General features: G+C 39.4%; 1 protein-coding gene across 6 annotated transcripts in view; it reads left to right on the top strand.

Annotated features, from left to right (window-relative positions):
- Nucleotides 1–21,218, top strand: part of ULK4 (unc-51 like kinase 4) — a 604,302-nt gene that overhangs the window by 351,190 nt on the left and 231,894 nt on the right. The window lies entirely within an intron of this gene.

The raw sequence follows: 21,218 nt of genomic DNA, 5'->3' as shown, positions 1-21,218 counted from the left end.
CAGGGAGCCCGATGTGGGGCTCGATCCCAGAACTCTGGGATCATGACCTGAGGCAAAAGCAGGTGCAACTGAGCCACCCAGGTGTGCCCCCACCGCCCCGGTTCCTCCATGACTTTTCGTGACTTGTTAACTCATTTCTTTTCAGCACTGGATAATACTCCATTTGTCTGGATATACCACAGATTTTTTTTTTGTTTTTTTGTTTTTCTAAATCCATTCCCCAGCTGAAGGGTATCTTGGTTTCTTCTAGGCTTCATAACAAGGATGTTGTCATCTAAATTAAGTCTAGAGATACATGAGACCCCTTGGGTACATTTTTGTCAGGTGTAGCTCCTTGAATTTTGGTCCTCTCAAACTTGAAGACCTGTGAACTAAGGACACAAGTTATCTGCTCTGCCACATTTTTAGACTTAATGAGGAGACACAGAAAGAGGAACCCTCATAGAAACTCTTATTTAAAAGGCAAAACTAAAAAGGACATAGCAGTCACTGATGCATGATAATGTTGAAATCTTGGCAAACACATTTCCTGATTTCCCTTTGTTCCACAGGGGGGGAAAATATCCCTTGCTTTGAGAGTAGTTCTCCTTGTGAATGCTTCTCTATGGCTCTTGTCTCTAACTTCTGGATCATTGTTCTTTTTCCATAAAGATGGCCCATCGTTGTAGCTGAGTAGGATTCTAAGCCTGATTCCTATCTATAGACGTTTGGGACCCTACAACTTCTTTTCATTCTAAAAGGGATTATTCCTGTTCTTTTTAGTCTGAATCGGTGGTGTTTCTTACAACGTAAGTCTAGCAAAATCTTTGTTATGTTCTTATAATATTTTTTCTAGTTTTATTGGGAAATAAACATCACTGTATAAATTTAAGGCATACGGCATGCTGGTTTGGTTTGCATATGTTGTGAAATTACCACAAAAAGTTCAGCTAATATTCATCTTCTCCCATAGATAGAATAAAAAGAAATGAAAAAAATGGGCGTTTTTTTCCTTATAATGAGAACTCTTAGCATTTACTCTTAACAATTTTCCTATATATTGTATAGCAGTGTTAGCTGTAGTCATCATGTTGCATATTACATCCCTAGTACTTGTTTGCTCTTACTCCTGGGGGCTTGTACCTTTTGACCACCTTTTTCCTATTCCTCCTCTCCGCACTGTCCACCTGTAGTAACCACATACATCCATACACGTACATACACACATAGCATAACTTCTTTATCCATTTATTGGTCAGTAGATACTGAGGATGTTTTCATGTCTGGCTATTATAAATAACGCTGCTATGAACGTGCAGGTGCAGATATTTTTTGAGTTAGTGTTTTTGTCCTATGGCTATATTCCCAGAAGTAGAATTGCTGGATCACATGATAGCTCTATTTTTTTTTTTTTAAAGGATCCTCCATCTTGTTTTCCATAGTGGCTGCACCAATTTACTTTCTCACCAACAGTGCACAAGGATCCTTTTTCTCATCCATGCCCTTGTTAGCCCTTATCTTTTTGATGGTGGCCATTCTAACAGACCTAAGATGGTATCTCATTGTGGTTTTAATTTGCATTTTCTAATGACCAGTGATGTTGATCATCTTTTCACTTACCTGTTGGCCTTTTGTGTATCTTCTTTGGAGAAGTGTGTATTCAGGTCCTTTACCCATTTTTTAACTGGGTTACTTTTTTTTTGCCATTGATTTTGAATCAACAAATGATTTCTTTTTGTATTTAGAATACTACTGCCTTATCAGATATGTGGTTTGCAAATTTTTTTTCATTTCATAGGTTGTCTTTTCACTTTCTTGGTGGTTTCTTTTGCTGTACAGAAGCTTTTTAGGAGTTTTTTTTCTACTTCTGTAAAAATGTCATTGGCAACTTCATAGGGATTGCATTGAATATATAGATGGCTTTTTGTATTTTTGCCATTTTAACGTTATTAATTCTTCCAATCCATGAACATAGGATACCTTTCCATTTCTTCCTTTCTTCTTCAATTTCTTTCATTAACATCTTGTATTTTTCAGAGTAGAGATCTTTCACTTCTTTACTTAAATTTTTATTCCTCAGCATTTTGTTGCTTTTGATGCAATTGAAATTGGAATTGATTTCTTTCTCTTTCATAAAATTCATTGTTATCATATAGAAATGCTACTGATTTTTTGTTAATTTTGTATCCTCCAACTTTACTGAATTTACTGATTACATCTAACAGTTTTTTGGTTGAGTCTTTAGAGTTTCTTTGTATAAAGTAATGTCATCTACAAGTAGAGAAAGTTTTACTTCTTTGTTTGCAATTCCTTTTACATGTCTTTGTAGTGACTTTTATTTCTTTTTCTTCCCTGATTGTTCTTGCAAGGACTTCTAGTACTGTGTTGAAGAGGAATGGTGAGAATGTGCACCCGTGTCTTTTCCTGATCTTAGAGGAAAAGCCTTCAACTTTTCACGATTGAGGATGATGTTAAACTGTAGGATTGTCATATATGGCCTTTATTATGTTGATATGTTCTTTTCATGCCTAATTTGTTAGATTTTATCGTGAATGGATGTTGAATTTTATCAACTGCTTTTTCTTTGTCTATTAAGATGATCATATGATTCTTTTCATTCTATTAATGTGATGTGTCACATTGATTTTGCATATGTTGAACCATCCTTGAATCCCACTTGATCGTGGTGAATGATCCTTTTTAATGTGCTGCTGACTTTGGTTTGTTAGTGTTTTCTTGATAATTTTTGCATCTGTATTCATCAGGGATATTGGCCTTTAGTTTTCTTTCTTAGTAGTGTCCTTTTGTGGTTTTGGTAATAGGATAAATGCTGGCTTTGTAAAATGAGTTCAGGAATGTTCCCTGCTCTTTTGATTTTTTGGAAGAGTTTGAGAAGAATTGGTATTCTTCTTTAAATGTTTGGTAAAATTCACCAATGAAGCCATCTGGTCCTGGGCTTTACTTCATTGGGAGGTTTTTGCTTACTGATTCGTTATCCTTACTAGTAATCAGTCTGTTTTTTCCTGATTTTCTATTTTTTCTTCATTCAGATTTTCTATTTTTTCCTGATTCAGTATGGTAAGTTGTACATTTCTAGGAATTTTTCCATTTCTTGTAAGTTGTCTAGTTCGTTGGTGTATTGTTGGTTCATAGTAGCCTCTTAATGATCCTTTGAATTTCTGTGGTATCCATTGTAATGCCTCCTTTTTCATTTATAATTTTGTTGATTCAAGTCCTTTCTCTCTCTCTCTCTCTCTCTCTCTTTCTCCCTTCCTCTCTTCCTCCCTCCCTCTCTCTCTTTTGATTAACTATTAACTAAGGGTTTGTCAATTTTGTTTATCTTTTCAAAAGAACCAACTCTTAGTTTGGTTAATCTTTTCTACTGTTTTTCTCTTTTCTATTTCATTTATTTATGCTCTAATCTTTCTTCTTTGGGCTCAGTTTTTTTTTTTTCTTTCTAATTGAAGTATAGTTGAGTTTCTGGTGTACAACATAGTGATTTGACAAGTCTATACATTATGCTGTGCTCATCACAAGTGTAGCTACTATCTGTCACCATACAATGCCATTACATTATTAGTTGGTTTGTTTTTTTTTCTGTCTCCTTAAGGTGTAGATTGAGGTTGTTTCTTTGGGGTCTTTCTAGCTTCTTAATGTAAGTGTTATTACTGTGAACTTCCCTCTTAGAACTACTTTTGCTACATCCCATAAATTCTGATATGTTTCTAGTTCCATTCGTCTCAAACTTTGTTTTAAATTTCACCTGTAATTTTTCTTTGACCACTGGTTGTTCAGGAGAGTGTTTAATTTCCATGTATTTGTGAATTTTCCAGTTTTCCTATTGTTAGTGATTTTTAGTTTCATGCCATTGTGATCAGAGAAGATACTTGATATTTTTTCAGTCTTTTAAAATTTGCTAAGGCTTATTTTGTGGCCTGATGCATGATCTGTCTTAGAACGTGGTCAGTGTGCATTCAAGAAGAACGTAAATTCTGCTGTTGTCAGATAAAATGCTCTGTGTATGTCTGTTAGCTCTGTTTGGTCTCTAGTGTTGTTCAAATCTGCTGTTTCCTTATGGATTGTCTGTCTGGATGATTTATCCATTGTTGAGAGTAGGGTATTAAAGTAACCAACTATTATTGTATTATTGTTATTAATCCTTTTATATCTGTTTTTGCTTTATACATTTAGGAGCTCCAATGTGTGGCATATAAATATATTTAATTTTTTACTTAAATTCAATTTAGTTAACATATACTGTATTATTAGTTTCAGGGGTTGAATTTAATTATTCATCAGTTGCATATAATACCCAGTGCTCATAACATCAAGTGCCCTCCTTAATGCCTATCACCCAATTACCCCATCCCCCCAAATTCTACCCCTCCAGCCACTCTCAGTTTGTTTTCTAGAGGTAAACATCTCTTATTTATGATTGTTATGTCTTCATCATTATGTAATGATTTTCTTTGTCTCTTTATCATTTGTAGTTGAAAATTGTCTGATATAAGTATAGCTGCTCCTGCTTTTTTTGGTTACCATTTAATTAAAATGTCCTTTTCTATCCCCTCACTCTCAGTGAAGTCTCTTGTAGCCAGCATATTGTTGGATTTTTAAAAAAATCCCTTCAGGCATTCTATGTCCTTTAATTAGATAATTTAATCTATTTCAAGTAATTATTGACAGGTAGGGACTTACTGTTGCCACTCTGTTGTTTCTGGTTATCTTATAGATTCATTGTTCTTTGTTTCTTATCCTGCTTTTTATGAGTTTTGATGTCTTTTGCCATCCCTGTGCTTTGACTTCTTTATCATGTTATTTGTGTAAGTATTATAGGTTGTTTCCTTGTGGTTATCATAAGGCTTACATAAGATATTTCAAACTTGTAACACCCTATTTTAAGCTGATAACAACTTCAGTAGAATTTTTAAACTTGACAGTTTTACTTCTGTCAGGTTATTGCTGTTACTTTTATGTGTTTTTTATATTGTGTAATTAATAACAGATTATTGTAGTTATTTTTAATACATTAGTTTTTTTATACTTGTGAACTAGAGTTGTAAGTGATTTACCACTATTACCATATTGCAGAATCTAACTATGACTATATACTTAAACCATTACCAGTGGGATTTATACTATCTTTTTATATTTTTATTATGGTATTTTACTTTTACTTCCACTCAAAGAACTTCCTTTAGCATTTCTTGTAAGGCAGTTCTGATGGTAATGAACTCCTTTTGTTTGTTTAGGAAAGTCCTTATTCCTCCATTTCTGAAAGACAACTTCATGGGGTATAGAATTCTTGGTTGACAGTTATTCTCTTTCAGTATTTTAAATATGTCATCCCATTCTCTCCTTGCCTGAAAGTTTCTGTTGAGAAATTTGTCAGTAGTCTTGTGGGGGTTCCCTTGTATGTAACTTCCTTCTTTTCTCTTGCTGTTCTTTAAATTCTTTCTTTGTTTTTGGCTTTTGACAATTTAATTATAATGTGTCCCTGTAACCCTGTTCAGGTTCAACCTATTTGGGGTCCTTTGGGCCTCAGACATGGAGATGTTCATTTTTCTCTCCAGCTTCTTGATGTTTTCGGCCATTGTTGCTTTAAGTATACTTTCTGTTCCTTTCTCTTCTCATTCTGGAATCTCCATAATGTGGATATTGTTTCCTTTCATATTGTCCCCATAATTCATATAGGCTTTTTCACTCTTCCCATTGCTTTTTCCTTTTGCTTTTATGACTGTGTAATTACCATGTCCTATACTCCAGGGCACTGGTTCTTTCTTCTGTATTGCTGGGTCCACTTTGGAAACTCTATTGAATTCATCAGTTTAGTTATTGTATTTTTCAATCTAGGATTTCTGTTTGTTTTTTTTGATGGTTGCTATTTCCTTGTTGAACTTCTTGTTTTGTTCATGCATTGTTTTCCTAATTCATTTACTTGTCTGTGTTTTCTTATGGTTCACTAAACTTCCTTGAAAGGATTATTATGAATTCTTTGTCTGATAGTTCATAGATCTCCATTTTGGGGGGCCAGTTATTGGAGCTTTATTAGTTTCCTTTGGTGTTGTCATATTTACCTGACTTTTCATGATCCTGATTCTTTGGGTCGATATCCACACATTTCAGTAATCAATATCCTTGAGTTTACAACTTTGCAGAGATGATTCTTCACCAGTTAGCTCAGTTTGGGCTTCTGGGTGTGTCTGCTGGTAATGACCTTGAGCAGGTGGGATGGGCTATTTTGGTCTCTTTTGTGGTAAGGCAGCTGTTTGTCCTTTGAAGACAGGGATGGAGATGTGCCACTGGCACAGAACAGTTGGGTAGGACTGCTGGCTCCATTCCCTACCTGAGTGAGGCTGTAGGATGGGCTCCTTGGTTGGTTGGATTCTCTGATTAGGCTTGCTAGGTGGTCAAGACTGGGGACTTTATTCAGTAGTAGACTGGGGCTATGAATTAGCTTGCCTGTCCTGGCAAGGCAGTAGAATGGCACCCAGCACCTGTATAACTCATCATTTGGGAATCTGAATTAGGTCAAGGTGTATACTGAATTCCCTGGTCAGGTGAGGCCGCCAGTTTTGCTCTGCAGATGTGGGAAACCATGGGCTGTGCTCTTTGTTCATGTGCCACCGTACATTACATTTTTGAATGGGCTATAAAATTTCCTGTGTGCTCTTGTTAGGTACCCTGGTCGGATTGGCTGAAGGCTATATTCAGCAATCAGCAGGGCTGTGGATTAGATTTCCTGTCTGGGCACAGTAGGAGAAGTGGCTCCAAAGCTGGTAAAGCTCTTTGTTGTCTTAAGTCAAGCCAACTTACACCCCAAGTGCTCTGACTGAACAGGGCCACTGGCTTTGCTCTGCAAACTTTTGGCTCTGCTTGCCCATCTCTTGGCTCAAGTGCCATCAGGCTGCACAGCTTCTAGGATTTGTCACTAGCCCTTCTGGTCAGATGGGGCCAAATGACACTCCCACAGTGGGTGGAGCTATGTCGCTGTTCCCTTGCCTGAACAGGATGTGAAGGGGCCATGCCAGGCTACTCTCAATTCCAACAGCCTCTCCAGTTGAGAGGGGTCAGGAATGACCCTCAGCCTTGGCTGCAAATGAATTCCCCTGCTTGTGTGTAGTACAGGAATGCTCCATACCCAGTTCTGGCTTTGCTCTTTGGGTGATCAGCTCTGCCTGCTCACCTGCCTATTGGCTCAAGTACCACTGGTCCACGCTGCTTCCAGTTGGCACCAGCCCTACTGGTCAGATTGTGTTGGAAGTCACTCTCCATAGCAGGTAAGGCTATGACTCAGCTTCTTGCCTGGGTACTAGGGATAGCAAAACTTGTTTGAGGATCCAAATCAGGCAGATCTGTACCCCGCCCTGAGTTCCCTGGTCATAGTGCACCCCCAACCTGAATCTACGATGAGCAAAGCCATTCATTGAGATTACTACTTGGGCACCTCGGGTGTAAGCTCAGTCTGCCAAAATCCCTGTGCTGGATGTTGCAAGCCCCTTCCTGCTTCACTGTTAGTCAAACTTCCCATGGTGGAGCCCCACAGATTCCCCTTGCAATCCCTGTGGTGCAAGATCAGACTAGGCGCTCCTGCATAGCAACCCACAATGTTAGGGGGCTGTTGGTTGTCCCCGCAGGTTCTTTTTTCCCACTGAAGGAATTGAAGGCTCAGAGGGACCTTTCCCTGTGGTGCTATACTGGCCTGGGGGAGGGGCAATATGCTCAACATGTAGCTGCTTCTCTTACTCTTCTTCTTTTTATTATGTTCAGTTAGCCACTGTATAGTACATAATTAGTCCTTGATGCACTGTTCAATGATTCGTTAGTTAAGTATAACACCCAGTGCTCATCACAGCACATGCCTTCCTCAATACCCATCACCCTGTTACGCCCTCCCACCGCCCTCTTCCTCTCTGAAACCCCGAGATTGTTTCTCGGGGTCCATAGTCACTCATGGTTCATCTCCCTCTCTGATTTCTCTCCCTTTGGATTTCCCTCCCTTCCCCTATGGTCCTCCATGCTATTGCTTATGTCAAACAGAGAAAGACAATTCTCTTACTCTTCTAATGCAGTCTGTCTCAGTCTCTTTGAAACAGGGGTGTGCTTCAGCCTCACCTCTGTGTTCTAGGATTCTCTCTGAATTAGTGGTGTCTTGTTCCTAAACAGCTGTCACTTGTTGTGAGGGGAGCAAAGTCCGGAACAATCTGTATCACCATCTTAGTGACGTCACTCGGTTTCCTGTAAATCTTACTACTATTTGTTCCCTTAAACCAAAAGCCCACCCATGAATCCCTTCAAAGCATTTTAACTTGGACTGAGAATTAGGATACTGTGAAACAGTGACCATAGGATTCTTAGTAGCCCTGTTGGCTGGTTGAGAGAGGGAGTAAGGAGTCAGATGTCTGAAATTGAGATTAGAGAGGTTGCAGCTACTGGCTCGTGAAAGCATGGAATTCCAGGGCTGAGGCAGGATGAAGGACAAAATGCTAGAGGACAGGAAATTAGGGAATTGAGAGATCAGGCATGGAAGGATTGTTTATGAGGTGATCTTGATGGCTACAGAGATTTTGTGTTCAGTGGACTGTTCGAGCTGGAGCAGCTGAAGAAGCACAGGCAGATTTACCACCAAGCTAATGAAGCTTAAGTGTCGTTACAGAGGGGCAATTTTACACTCATAATTTTTTCTTCTTCTTAAAGTCTGTCCCCACCCCCAACCAGATAAGCTTCAGTTCTCGTGGTATCTGGCCCCATTCCAGGTTTTGTGGGGTGAACTGGAAATCACAAAAGTAATTATGGCAAGAGCAGTGTTAGTTAATGGTAATAGTATTAATAACGTTAGTGTTAATATTGCGCTCAGGGGATAAGCGGGAGTGATTTAGTGGTTTGAGGGTGATAGCAATTGGGAGAGAGGAAGCAGGTGGTAGAGACTGTTGATCTGAGGTTTAGTGAGCTGTAGCCTGGTGGCTGGCTGCTTACTTTTACAAATCAAGTTTTGTTGGAACATAGACATGTCCATTCATTTACGCGCATCTTTGGCTGGTTTTGTTGTATAATGGCACTGTCCATAGTTGAGATACAGACTGCATGGCCCATAAAGTCTGAAATATTTGCCATATGGCCCTTTGAGAAAAACGTTTGCCAACCTTTGGCCCAGAAGCAGCTGTATGGAACAAAACAACCCCACCCAGATACGTATAGAAAGAGGTGGACAATTTGGGAGATTTTGCTGATGACTCTGTGTTCCAAATGTCACAATGGAAGGGGCTCAGGGGTTGAGAATGGGTAGGCTGTTGCCTTTGAAAGATGATGTGCAAAACTGTCTTTGTGTTTGGACTTCAGGAGATGGTGGATGAATGACTTGGGATCATGAGCTGCTTGTGGCAGCTGAAGTAGAGATAGTGGGCATGATGACCCCACATGGTCTTAAGGCTGAGGAGGGATGTCAGGCAGCAAGGAAGACAGGGTGAGGAAGGGTAGTGAATTCTAGGAGTACAGACTTTGGGACCTCCTTGCTGGCCCCTGCTAGTGGAGGATAGAAAGGAGGGGAAGAGAGGAGGCTCCTGTGGCCTGCAGAACAGTCTGCTTCCCATCTCTGGAGATGAGCACCAGGTCTGATTTTCCGTCATGCTCTGCTGCTTTCCAAACTCCTTGGCTACTAAATGTGTGGGTTGATTTTTCTGGGACTGGGTAAAGACCCGATGCATGTTTGCAAACCCAGAGAGTATTAAGATTCATTGGAGTGTGGCCACGTGAAGAGTCATTGACGACCTGCCACCGCACAGCCTTGAATGTATGTGGTTGGTTTGAATGAAATCTTCTTGTTAATCTTTATTTCGGATTGGTTCTGGCTCAGTTACTGGTTTGTATATTTATTACAATTCACGCAAAATTAAATTCCCTCTTCTGAACATAGAGCTGTTTCTAACATTGATACTTTAAAAATCACCTTCATCTAAGTGAACTAGAAGTTAGATGAAGAAATGATTATTCTTGTTTTCAAGTGCCTCATAACGGCACTGTATTGGGCCAGTGGCAGCTGAGTTTCATCCACAGACTGTGCACTAACAATGGGGAGAGACCTCGGGGCGGGGGGTGGTCTGCTCCAGCCACGCTCTCTTGTATCAGTGCTCTGATGGTACAAAGCATGCAGAACAACAGGGACATCGATGATTCTGAGTTGAAAAATGAGAAGAGTCCTCCTCCAAATGGGAAGAGCTTTTCAGAAAAATGAAACCAACTAATTTTACTTACATATTCCTTTTTATGCCCAAATAAAGGCAATAGGTGAGAAACTCTGCATCAGAAGTCCCCAAGAGCACTTGTACAGAGTGCACGATGGAGTTTTAAGTGATAAAGCATGTGATGTAATGAGATTGGCAGCATTTTTTTTCTTTCTTAGTGGTATATAAAATAATGTGTTTCTTCTGATCGGTGGCATCTTTGACTCAATGAAGTATGTTGCAGTATGGTGTCCACTGCTTGGTAGGCCTTTCACAGAGCACACTAACTCTGTTAAGCACAGTCACTGACATATCACCCGCATGCAACGGCATTACGTCATTTAGGTTTTTTGCTGAAACATTTTCATTTATAAATGAACCATTTAGGGAGAGAATTATAAAACAAAAGAAGACCTTTTGTTTACATTTGAAAAATATCAGAGTTATTAACATTTTAAAACTGGCTGCTGGCTTGTCCCTGTGCAATGACCTTTCAATAATGGATATTAATTTTAGCTGAGTTTTACCAGCAGAGCTGTCAGAAAAATGTATTTACATGACACACTGCAGCAGCCAAAAAACTGTAGCACCTTGAAAGAGGCATTTAAAGAAATTACGTTTGTCTCCTTTGGTTTATGGTGTGTCAGAAATCAAAATACTCATTTCTTACTAGGTTTATTAAACTCCCGGAATTGGTGTTTACTTAAGAAACCAGGAAATCACTGAGCGTTGTTTGGACTTTGAAAGTGTAGTTGATAACTGTCTTAGATTCTTTTACTTTTATGACTAAGATTCAAAATAATGCTGTACAGTAGAGGTTGGCAAACATTTCCTGCAAAGGACCAGATAGCAAATACTGTAGGCCTGTAGGCCCTATGGTCTTTGTCATTACTACTCAGTACTGTTAATATAGCAAGAAAGCAGCCATCAGGAATCCAGAAATGAATGGACATGATCTTGTTTCAATAAAAATTTGTTTCCAAAATTAGGTGGCCAGCCCACTGGCCATGGTTTGCCAACTTCTGTTATACAGTAACTAACTCAAACTTTCTCAGAACTACTCTTAAATCTTTACAAGTCAACATATTTATAACATTTAGTTATTAAGAAATAACAGCAAAAAAAGAAATAACAGAAAATTACATATAAATTAATAAGTTAAGGAAGAGCCTGCTGCCATTATAATAGTATGAAGGTATATGAAGAAAAGCAGAAATTTGCCCTAAGGTTTTATCTAAAAATGATAATAAATTTTATTGTGTCAATTAGCCTTTGTTAGATAATAAACCACACCAAAGCTAAGTCTCTTAAAATAAGTCACTTATTTTCTCCCCATTCTGTGGGTTGGAAGCATGGGCTGTGCTCTCTTGTATGCCTGGATCCTCAGTGGGGGCCTCTCATCTTCGAGGGGCGTTCCCTCGGCCTTCCTGACATGGCAGCCACATTCAAGAAGAACCTGCACAGAGGTTGCAAAGCCCCTTAGAAATCTTATGCCCCTTCTGTCACATGCTGTTGGTTGAGGGAAATTGCTAAGCCACGCTGGTTCAAGAGGTGAGAAAAGAGGTTCCAACCCTTGATAATAGGAGCTGCAAGGAATACATGGCCATCATTAATCTAGTTTAGTTACCTAGACATTTAGAACCAGAACTTGACACGCACCATAACCGGGGCACTTGGGGTCGGCAACTATTCTATAAAAGAGCCAGGTAGTACATATTTTAGGCTTTGTGGCCACAGCCTCTGTGGCGGCTACTCATTTCCACTCTTAGAGCTCCAAAACAACCATACACCATACATAAAGCAATGCATGTGACTGTTTCAATAAAAATTTATTTACAAAAACAGGCATTTGACTGCCCCAATCTAGTTCATTCAGTCTTTTAACAGACAGGTGTGTGCCGGGGGCCTGGTTCTAGGGTAAGGAATACAGCAATGAACAAAACTGATAAATATCTCTGCCTTCCTGAAACTTATGTTCTGGTGGAGAAAATAAACAAAAATTAATGAAGAAGAGGTTTATGTTAGAGAACATTAGATGTTACGTGGTAATAAGTACTGAGGACAAAATCAAGGAAGAAGAGAGGATAGGATGTGTCTGGATGGGTGTGGGAAAGAAACCCTACCTTGGGTAGCCAAGGAAGGCCTCATCACCTTGAAGGTGATTGTTAAGTAAAAACGTGAAAGAAGTGAAGAAGCGAGTCCCACAGGTAACTGGGGGTCGGCGGGCAGGTTGAACAAGCAAGTGCGTGGCCGGCCGGTGGGGGAATCGCCGGGAGGCGGGCGTGGCTGCAGTACAGGGAACACTGGCAAGAGCAATAGGAAGAGTCAGCAGAACTGGTTGGAACATTCAGGGTGCACAGGGCCATTATTTTTGTCAAAAGCTATTGAAAGCTTTAAAATCATCTGGAAACTTGTGGCTAGACTGAAGTTCAGATTTTGTTGTTTTTTAGGCTGTTATTTATTTGAGAGAGAGAGAGTGCACGAGCGAGTGAGTGAGCAGAAAGGGCAGAAGGAGAGGGAGAAGCTGACTCCCGCTGAGCAGGGAGCCTGATGCGGGGCTCGATCCCAGGACCCTGGAATGATGACCTGAGCCGAAGGCAGACGCTTAACTGACTGAGCCATCCAGGGGCCCCTGCAGTTCAGTTTTAATGGAGCACTAGGTAATTGGTTGGTAGCCTACCTACCTTACTTACCTTGGCTAACTTGTAAAGGTCAGACCAGTGTTTTAGGTGAAGCTAATGATAATCTGGATTGGAAAAATCCTGCAGTGACTCAGCAGCTACCTGGGGCTGGCATCTCTTATTGGCTGTCACCTTGAGATATTTCTGTGTGAATGGCTCTGGCATTAGAAAGCCCTTTTTTTGCACAGAGCAGCACACTTCACCTTTGAAAAATTCTATTTGTTAGGAAGGATTTCTTTATATTGAGCTGAAACTGGCTTCTCTTTTGATTCTACCCTACTTGATCCTGGTTTCCCCCTTTGGAGCTACTTAGACAACATTTTGTTATTTCGGTTCCCTGCAGGGGGAATAAAGTACCTTGCCGTATTACGTGAGCAAGTAGACTTTAGATTACAGTGATATCACAATTTGTGTTTTATAATACCTTACTGTTTAAGATGCCAGAAATATGCTCTTGATTTTTTTTTCAGCTGTTAAGAGACCTATTTCTTTCTTTCCTACCCTGTGTAGCTATTTATAGTACCCCTTGTTAACATATCTCTCAAAATGCCTGGTGTTCCTTGATTTCGACATTTATTTTACTTCATCCATTATTGAGAATTTATTCAGTTATACCAGTTTATTCTAGATGGTATTTATTTTCAAGTTCTACTGGCTGTTGTCAGATTACAAACCACCCCATAAATCAGTGCATTAAAACAAAAATCCTATTATTTTGACTCTTGTGTCTGGAGGTTGGCTGGGGCTCTTGTGTCTGGGCTAAGCTGTGAAAACTTAACATGAACAGATTGCCTAAGTAGGATCAGCTCTAATGGACCCTGATGAAGTTGGGGTCTTCTACAGTTCTCTTTAGTTCTGGATGCAGTCCAGCTGATCCCTCAATGCATTCATGGGCATGGTCAGTGCTGCAAAAATAAGCATGTTACTCTTTCAGGACACAAAGGTCCCAGTGTGACTCCCTGACTGCTGAGGACCTAATTTCCTCAGTGGCCCAAGCATTTCACCTCAGTTTTCTGAACCCCCATCTTTCTAAATGCCCTGTTGTACCTAACAGCAGTTTCTGTGCCCTCATGCCTAGCAATCCCATGATGTGGGAGGAAAGACTGGTTTTAAGGATTGATGTGTTAAAGTTTCTCAAGTTGGTTCTAGGAAATATTTGACTCTTCTGTATTTAGTGAAATTTTTGTTGTTTAAAGTGTAGTTTTAAAAATTGAGATCAAATTCATATGCCATAAAATTCAACATTTAAAAATTCCCAATTTGGTGGTTTTAGTGTAGTCACAAGGTGTACAACTATATTCACTGTTTAGTTCCAGAACAGTGTCATGACTTCAGAAAATCCCCAAAATCAAAAACCAAAACAAACCCCGTGTTTCCCTTCCAATCATCCAATCATTTCCATTTACTTCTTCCCCAGCCCCTGGAAACCAGCAGTGTACTTTCTGTCTCTGTGGATTTGCTTATTCTGGACATTTCATATAAATGTAATCATACAATATGTGGTCTTTGTGTTTGACTTCTTTCACTTAATATACAAATTTTAATGTTTAAAAAGGCACAAATTTTAGTTTAAAATATTGCTAATCAACTTGTGTATGTTTAAATAACATTTTCATTACATATTTGAATTTTTCTTCTTACTATCTTGATATCACTAAAACTTTGCATTAAAAAATTGCCCCATTTGCTCCCAAAATATTTAAACATGTCTACATAAATCTGAAGTAAATTCCTATGTGAGGAATAGGTTTAATTCAGTAGCTTTTCTCTGTTAGAAATTATTCTCATTTTAAATGAGTAAAATAGCATTGTATGAGTGAAAAGAGTGCTCTCAAAAAAAGTTGAACTTTAACTGAGCATAGAATGGGCATTGCTCAAATTGCCATGAAATTATTCATTAGGACAATGTTACCAAACTTAAGAGTAGTAAAAGGTGGATGCCAGATGGGCTTTTCTTTTCTCAAAGATGCTTTGACAACTCTTTTCTGTTAAGCTAATATTTGGATAAAGACAGACTTGTAATGAAACTTGGAGACAACAAAGATTCCCAACTTAAATCTTAGGATATATCTTTTTCTTGGACTAGAACACACCACAGCCTTAGTTTTCAAAGCTGCATGTGGGGATGAGATAAAACTAAGTCTCTGGAGGGGCGTCTGGGTGGCTCAGTCAGTTGAGCCTCAGACTCTTGATTTCAGCGCGGGTCATGATCTCAGGGTCCTGGGATCCAGCCCCATGTCAGGTTGCACTCAGCAGAGTCTGCTTGTTCCTCCCCCTCTGCTCCTCTCCCCACTCACTTGCTCTCTCTCTAAAATAAATAAACTCTTAAAAAAAACCTAAGTATCTGGGAAATCTTTAATTGAGCTCAGTCTATATAGGATAGTATTTTCTTTTAGTGGAATCCTGAGGTATGTCACAAGGTTCTCTTTCAGCTTATGTTGAGACAAAGTATATCTTGTCTTGCCACTCATACTAATCAACAGTTTACTATGCTTAATCAGTGGAAAAGTCAGTATTCTCCCCTTTCCCCCATTTCCTTGGTTTCCTACTTATAAAGTGGCTGTACTAATATTTATCTAGGTACTCTGCAGGCGAATGAATTGTTAGAGACTTTTGAAACCCCTCAGGAAAGATGCTATAGTTAACCAAACATTCCCTAACAGGAAAGCTATAAAAGGAATTCTTTATATGTAAATGTCCATATCTATAAATTTCCAATGATAAATTCAAGCATACAATTAGACCTAGGTTCTAACAGAAAACTCTAAAAAATACTGATCTGTGAAGGCAGGATTATGGGGAGTGGTTTCAGGATATAGAAGTTAATTAGGCGAACTCAAGCTTGGACTCTTGGTCTTTGCTTCTTGAGGGCAGGTCTGCCTATGAGGTGTGGCCAGTCTTCTGTCTTACCATGTTATTTATATGTCCTACTCTCAGAGGGAGTACATTATTTGAGTTTTTCTTCCATGAAATGAAAAATCTAGAGATCTGAAATTCCATCATCCTATTCTGGCCTCACAGTGGGACCATGAAATTGGTTTTCTCATTGATAAAGTAGAGCTTAAGTCTTCTTTGCAGGGTTGGGAAGATTTAAATGAGATCATGTATGTAAAACACTTGACAAAATAATGGAGTTCCAACAAATAGTACCTATTATTACTACTACTATTTTGGTGTCGTGCTTGGTTAATAACTGCTTGCTAGAAGAATTGCAGATTTGACTTTTTTTAGGACCTTCTGAAAGTTTCTGGATAAAGTAGCAGGGAAAGAAAAACCCACTTAATTTTGCTTCCACATCCCAAGTCCACGTAAAACAGAAGCCCAACTTCATCTTCAGTGGGGAAAAAAAAAAAAACCTGCCAAACTTCAAGCTGAAACCTTTGTGGTATACCTGCCAAATACCATGAATTCTGTACAAAGATGAGCCGTATACACTTCCTTCAGACTTTGAACAAGGCACTTATATTCTCCAAATAAGTGCCACAACCCTGAAAGACATATCTAGTAAGTCCTTGATTGGAGTGACAAGATGCAGGTCAGCCAGATGGTGGTGTCCCTAAAAGGATAACTGTTCAGAACCACAGGGGCATTAGGGAACCTATGGGAAGTAGAGGGCTGCAGGGGAGACCGTGCTCAAGTACCATCTCTGAACTTGCCTTCCAGCTGAAGGCAGCAACCTCAGGAAATGTGTTAAGGAGGGACTTTGGCAGGAATTTATGTCTGAATTGGCGTAGCCATGGCCACACTGGTCTCTTGAATGTTAAAGAGATACATCTGGAAGCTGCACACTGATTCTACTCATGCTGGCCACACTGCTGGCCTTGTCCCTGTCCCTCTCCATATTTCTTGAGCAGGTACCTGTTCTTTTTCAAAGCTGAGTAGCCATCAGGAAGGAACCATCCATAAAAACTGGAAGAAGGAAACCTATGTGAAAAGGAGAGAAAGGACCAACATTTCAAGAGAAACAGAAGAAGAATCCACATTTTCTAAGTCTGAGAGATGTAGACAGGCTCACTGTAGATGAAGGAGCTCAAGGAGAGATGCAGGAGCTCAGAGGAGACATGAGACAGAGAGGGAAATGGACAGCAAACTGGGAGAGCTTGGGAAGAAATGGAAGAAGGGAACTTTATATTGTGACATTGGAAATTACCTGTCACAGACATGAAAGCCACACCAAAAGCTGCAAAAAACCGAGTCAGCACAACTGAAGGTATCATCAGGGGGCAAATAGACTTCAGGAAGTCACACAACAACACAAAAGAAAACAGTGATTTAAAAATACAAATAGAGGCAATGAGCAATATCCTTGGCAAAGAAGATAGAACATAATAAGGATGATTGGTGCTCTTAAAAAAGAGGCCTGAGCAAATTGAACAGATAAATACTTTAAAATAGTAGAAAATGCTCCATAAATAAGTCAGTGTGCAGATTAAAAAGGCGTGTCATATCCTAGAAAAAATGATGCAAAGTGACCCATTCTGGTGGCAGTATTAACCATCAAGAACAGAGAAAAGGTTATTTGTGTGTCTTTTTTTATATGACTATCCTAATGGTGTGAAGTGATAGCTCATATGGTATTCACATGCATTTCCCTAATGGTTAATGATGTTGAACATCCTTTCATGGGCTTATTGACTATTCTTTGGCAAAATGTCTATGAGGATTGTCTATTTTATTATTGAATTGTAGGAATTCTTTTGCTCTAAATTTTAGAATTTCAGAGGTGCCTGGGTGGCTCAGTTGGTTAAGTGCCTGCCTTTGGCTCAGGTCATGATCCCAGGGTCCTGGGATCGAGCCCCACATCAGGCTCCCTGCTCAGTGGGGAGTCTGCTTCTCCCTCTCCCTCTGTCCCTCTCCCCCCTGCTTGTGTGCTCTCTCTCTCTCTCTCAAATAAATAAAATCTTAGAAAAATAAATTTTAAGATTTCAAATGTTTTAATTGCATTGTTGCCTACTAGGGATTTCAGAGGTGGTTTGTCCGGGACTCGCCTTGGGAACAGGAGAATATTGGAGTAGAAGATAAGAGAATTCTCTAACCTATTTTTTGTAGAGCAACAGCCAGAATGATCATTTCAGGGGGCAAATCTTATATTGCTCCCTATACTAACTTTATGCTGTTTTTAGGAGCAAGAATGGAATCATTAATGTAGCTATTCCATCTACTTCATCTCAAGCCACGTTTCCCTCTGCTGTCTGTGCTTTGGCCTCATTCACCATATCTCATGCTTCTTTCTACCCTGTGCCTTTTCCGCCTTCCCATGTACCATTTCCTATCCTTCTCCCCTCCGGACTGCCTTCAGAGCTCAGTTCAAACACCATTTCCTCAAGGAATCTTTCCCTGATACCCCATTTTCTCCTCTGTTGTGCTTTTCACAGCTTTAATTAAAATACTAATTAGGCAGTTAATTGCTCAATGTCCCAGTCCTCTGCTAGAAGGACATCCCCACGAAGTCCAGTACCTGCCTGTTCCATTCACAATGGACTCCCCTGCACAGTTCGTGGGGCATGGAGGTTGCTCAGTAAATATGCGCTCACTGAATGAATGATGGTGGATCACCCAGCATCGGGCTCATATTCCATTTCTAGAATAAGTGCTTCGAGTCTCTGCACTCTGCTCACGAGCTCAGCCACAGAATGCCCCAACCATATGTGTTGTCCAACTGCTGACCTCATCTGTAGTGATGCACTTTGTATCTTCCCTCCACGCATATTTACATAAGACGATGTGCGCTGGATTCTCTTAAGGCCACCAAACTGAATAAAATTTGAGCTGCTGACTGATTTTTCTTCAGTTCTCACCTAGTTCCTCACCTTTGGGATCCAGCTGGCTGATCTCCCAGGGGCAGAACCTGTCACCTTGGAGCACGCTGAAAGTCAGTGCCAGAGGCTGAGACCATAATCTTGAACTTAGCAGAGCAATTTTGGGGAGCTAAAAACTTAGAAGCAGTGATCTCATTTTTGCATCTTTTCTTGTATTTGATTTTAAAATAAGGAAAACTAGGTGTTAGCTAGATAGAACTGTCCACTTATCTTTCAGGTTTCTTTGAGATAGAAGGACCTGTGCACCATTACTCCCCTTCCCAAGAATGTCCTCACCAGCCCTCAATTAGACTTTTTAATGTCAGAAATACTCGGAAATATCAAAGCCATATTATCACATATCAAAAAAGTTTTTTCCAGTGAAAGGAAAAACATTTAACAGGCTTTTTGATTAAATCAGATTAAAAACATGTTAAATAGGAGGGAGGGACATATAATAGAAGGTGTGAATCTATAGGCCTCCTCTAAATATTTCAAAGAGCTACTGAAAGGTTTTTGAAACACTCTTCAAAAAAAAAAAAAAGATATAAACCCATTATTTAGGGGAGAATTTGAGAAGTTAGCATGCAAGTAAAAGAGGGTTACATAGTATGACAATTGAAATAGCTGGGTTTCAATCCTGAGTCTACAACTTATCTGGGAGATACTTTGGGTCCTAATATCTTTAGGAGAATGGTACCTATTTCATATGTTTGTTTTGAGGATTGAATGATAATATATGTAAAACTTTCATGTATAATTAATAAAATTAGCATAAGTAAGAGTACTGAAAATAGCTAAGTGGTCCTCACATGGGACTGTATAAGTAGATCATTGGAAGGAGAGAAGTGAAGCTCAGGATAAATTGTTTGATTTTAAGACAGCATCAACCATTTTAAATGAGTTAAACTTGACCACTTCAAGCCAAATGTTAACCAAAATAAACATATTGATAATAATACATTAATAATAGGAGACCTGAACACTCCACTCTTAGCAGTAGACAGATCATCTAATCAGAAAATCAACAAAGAAACAAGAGCTTTGAATGACACACTGGACCAGGTGGACCTCATAGATACATACAGAACATTCCACTCTAAAACAACAGAATACTCATTCTTTTCGAGTGAACATGGAACTTTCTCCAGAATAGACCACATACTGGGTCACAAATCAGGTCTCAACCAATACTGAAAGACTTGAGATTATTCCCTGCATATTCTCAGACCACAATACTTTGAAACTCAATCACAAGAAAAAATTTGGAAGAAATTCAAACACTTGGAAGCTAAAGACCATCCTGCTTAAGAATGTTTGGGTCAACCAGGAAATCAAACAAGAACTTAAACAATTCATGGAAACCAATGAGAATGAAAACACATCTGTCCATAACCTATGGGATACTGCAAAGGCGGTCCTAAGGGGGAAATACATAGCCATCCAAGCCTCACTCAAAAAAAAGAAAAAAAAAAAATCCCAAATTCACCAACTAACAGTACACCTTAAAGAACTGGAGAAAAAACAACAAATGATGCCTAAGCCATGCATGAGAAGAGAAATAATTAAGATTAGAGCAGAGATCAATGAATTAGAAACCAGAAATACAGTAGAGCAGATCAATGAAGCTAGACACTGGTTCCTTGAAAGAATTAATAAGATCGATAAACCACTGGCCAGACTTATTGAAAAGAAAAGAGAAAGGACCCAAATTAATAAAATTATGAACGAAAGGGGAGAGATCACGACTAACACCAAAGAAATAGAAACAATTATCAGAAATTACTATCAACAACTATATGCCAATAAATTAAGCAACCTGGAAGAAATGGATGCCTTCCTGGAAAGCTATAAACTACCAAGACTGAAACAGGAAGAAATTGACAACCTGAATAGGCCAATAACCAGTAACAAGATTGAAGCAGTGATCAAAAACCTCCCAAAAAACGAGTCCAGTACCTGATGGATTACCTGGCGAATTCTACCAAACATTCAAAGAAGAAATAATAGCTATTCTCCTGAAGCTGTTTCAAAAAATAGAAACGGAAGGAAAACTTTCAGACTCATTTTATGAGGCCAGCATTACCTTGATCCCAAAACCAGGCAAAAGACCCCATCAAAAAGGAGAACTTCAGACCAATATCCCTGATGACTATGGATGCCAAAATTCTCAACAAGATCCTAGCTAATAGGATCCAATAGTGCATTAAAAGGATTATCCATTATGACCAGGTGGGATTTATCCCTGAGATACAAGGATGGTTCAACATTCACAAATCAATCAGTGTGATAGAACACATTAATAAGAGGAGCGAGAAGAACCATATGGTCCTCTCAATTGATGTAGAAAAAGCATTTGACAAAGTATAGCATCCTTTCCTGATTAAAACTCTTTAGAGTGTAGGGATAGAGGGAACATTCCTCAATTTTGTAAAAACCATCTGTGAAAAGCCCACATCGAATATCATTCTCAATGGGGAAAAGCTGAGAGCCTTTCCCTTAAGATCAGGAACATGACAAGGATGCCCACTCTCACCACT

This window comes from Zalophus californianus, chromosome 1 (genome assembly GCF_009762305.2).
Source record: "Zalophus californianus isolate mZalCal1 chromosome 1, mZalCal1.pri.v2, whole genome shotgun sequence".
Lineage (NCBI taxonomy): Eukaryota > Metazoa > Chordata > Mammalia > Carnivora > Otariidae > Zalophus > Zalophus californianus.
The sequence above is the reverse complement of the archived record's forward strand: the minus strand, read 5'-3'. Positions and strand labels throughout refer to the sequence as shown.